Source organism: Tupaia chinensis, unplaced genomic scaffold (assembly GCF_000334495.1).
Source record: "Tupaia chinensis unplaced genomic scaffold, TupChi_1.0 Scaffold000417_1, whole genome shotgun sequence".
Taxonomy (NCBI): Eukaryota; Metazoa; Chordata; class Mammalia; order Scandentia; family Tupaiidae; genus Tupaia; species Tupaia belangeri.
The window spans coordinates 76,840-79,740 of record NW_006159922.1 but is presented as its reverse complement, the minus strand read 5'-3'; the positions used below and the strand labels follow the sequence as shown (position 1 = coordinate 79,740).

At 38.6% G+C, this 2,901-nt stretch overlaps 1 pseudogene; it reads left to right on the top strand.

Moving 5' to 3' along the window:
- Positions 1-823: 823 nt before the first annotated feature.
- On the top strand, positions 824-1,817 carry LOC102471449 (olfactory receptor 140-like; annotated as a pseudogene).
- The last annotated feature ends 1,084 nt before the right edge of the window (positions 1,818-2,901 follow it).

Sequence of the window (2,901 nt, the reverse complement as noted above, 5' to 3'; positions counted from 1 at the left end):
CTCCAGTGATGCATACATATCTCTAATCAGCCTGCTTGCAATGGCTATTTCTGGACCATATCTTTCACAATTAGAGCTCTGCTTCCAATAGACATTATCCTAGTAGAAAGAATAACCCTTATTTGTGTGAAATGCTTTACAGTTTACAAAATACATCTTATAGTTAAAATGTAATATAAAGTCACATTTGCAAAGGAAGTCTTGGAAGCAGAGGGCTCTGGAATGCCTTCCAAAGTCACATGGAGTTAGAGCCAGAAGAAGAATTCAGATCTCATTTATACAACCCAGAATTTACTCAATAAATTACAGATAAATCATATCCATTTTTTTTCTTGAAGAGGATTTTGCTATAGGGCACCTGTGCTTCCCAGCAAGAGAGAGAGAGACAGAGAGACAAAAAGCGAGAAATCACACCCCAGAGGGGATGGCCATGCCACAATCTCCACTCCTCCATTCTGTTCTCAGGATCTTGGGCACGTATGCCCATGTGCCTGGTGTGAGTCCAAACCACCAGGTCTGGGACTTGAACCACAGTCGACTACATGGGAGTCTAGTGGCATAGCCATTAAGCCAACCACTGGTCCCATGCCCATAAATATTTTACAAACAAACACTAGGTATCAGATGAGACAGGAAGCATTATGAAGGAAGGGGAAAATAAACAAAGTAATTACTGGGGCTCTAAAACCATAGAAACTACACTACTTTGGTACCATGAAATTTGGACAGTAATCCTTTCATAACTAATTAACTATATTTTATTTTTATCTCTTATAGATAGTTCAGGCCCACGTAAAGTGTTACTATGTGAATGGGTCAACCCATGCCTCCCAACAACGTGACTGAACTTATTCTCCTGGGACTCACACAGAATCCACATTCTCAGAAGATATACTTCATTATCTTTTTGCTCATTTTTCTATTTACCGTGCTGACTAATCTGCTCATGTTTATCACTGTCTCCCTCAGCATCACCCTTAAGACTCCCATGTACTTTTTTCTCACTTCTTGTCCTTCATAGATGCCTCCTATACCTGTGTCACCACCTGCAAAATGATCATTGACATGCTCTACCAGAGAACCATCTCCTTCGGGGGCTGCCTCACTCAGCTATTTGTGGAGCACCTCCTGGGAGGATCAGAGATCATCCTCCTTGTTGTCATAGCCTATGATAACTACGTGGTCATCTGCAAGACCCTGCACTACATGACTACAGTGAGACAGGGGCTCTGTCACGTCTTGGTGGTGGTAGCTTGGATTGGTGGCATACCACATGCCACTGTGCAGGTTCTTTTTATGGTCAACTTGCCCTTCTGTGGTCCCAATGTCATCCAACACTTCATGTGTGACCTTTTCCCATTGTTGAAACTTTCCTGCAGAGACACCTACAGGCTGGGAATGGTGGTGGCAGCCAACAGTGGAGCTATGTGCTTGCTCATTTTGTCTATGCCACACATCTCCTACGTAGTTATCTTGAGCTGTCTGAAATCCTATGGCTCTGAAGGACACAGCAAAGCCCTCTGCACATGTGACTCCCACTTTACTGTCGTTGTACTCTTTTTTGTGCCTTACATATTCACCTACACACACCCAGTGGCCATCTATCCTATAGACAAGTTGGTGACTGTGTTCTTTGCAATCCTTATCCCTATGTTAAATCCTGTAATATCCACAGTGAGAACAAGGAAATGAAAAGTGCCATGAAAAGTTTGTTGAAAAAGAGAGTAACTCAGCCTGTTTATAATGCTAAGAAAATGAGGATGTATGTAAATAAGGAGGATTATATTCTTGCTGAACTGCAAGAGAATCAAAAATAGCTTACAGAATCCTGACAAACAAAAGCAAAACCCAGAAACTAACATATATTGAGCACATAATAGTGGTTAGGCTCTTTTCTAGATCCTTTGGATAATCTTTTTTCGTACTTTACCAAAGGTTTTAAGTTTCTGTTCTAAAATTCTGGGTGTGCAATGAAAAAAACAACTGTATATCTTAGTTTGATGATTCTAGAGGATGTCTTTTTCTGAGATTCATTGCTATTTTAACTAAACTCTTCATACATATGTCAATTGAATTGAATATTTTTTTCCACTTCCAAAAGTATTTATGGGAAATTATTATTTTTTCCCTTAGCCTTTAATAAAACAAACACAAAAGAACAAACAAAAGCCTAGAAATCTAGATCTAGATTTTTGGAGAGTGAACATCCATGAAGTGAGAAAACAAGTTAGTCTTCTTTCCCTCCCGCCTCCCTTTCTTCCTTTGTTCTTTCCTTCCTTCTTCCCCATTCTCTTCTTTTCCTTCTTTTTTCTTTCTTTTTATACCATGAGTCCACCAAAAACAAAATGATACTAAAAGAGGAAAAAAATTCATAACCTATCTCTAAGTCTGTTTTCCTAATTGAAAAATAGCCAGGAATTTTGAAATTACTCTTAATTTGTTCTTATTTCCTTAAATATAGTCATGGCATGCATTTTTTATTAAATACGAGTAAAAGGTTTTTGTTTTCTCAAATTTTTTAAATTTATTATTTTTTATATACATTCAATCATATTGTTTAGCTTACAAAGCAAACATTTCAATATGTGAACATTTCTCCCCAGTCCAGTTGATCAAAATATTTTCAACAGATAACACTACACCTCCCTGTCCTGTCAATGGTCTTCCTCTGTATCCCTCCTCCAAATGAACTCCCCTAAGCCCCACTCCTACACACACACTACATCTGGCATTTACACCCATCTCTTGTGTTTGTATATATTTTAATCAATCAGTTTAAGTCGTAGAATGCAGACACTTGGTATATATTAAGTAGGGACATACAATGTCTCTCCTTCATAGCTTGGCTTGCTTCACTCAGCAGTATATCTTCCATATTCTTCCACTTTCTGTCAAAAGCCA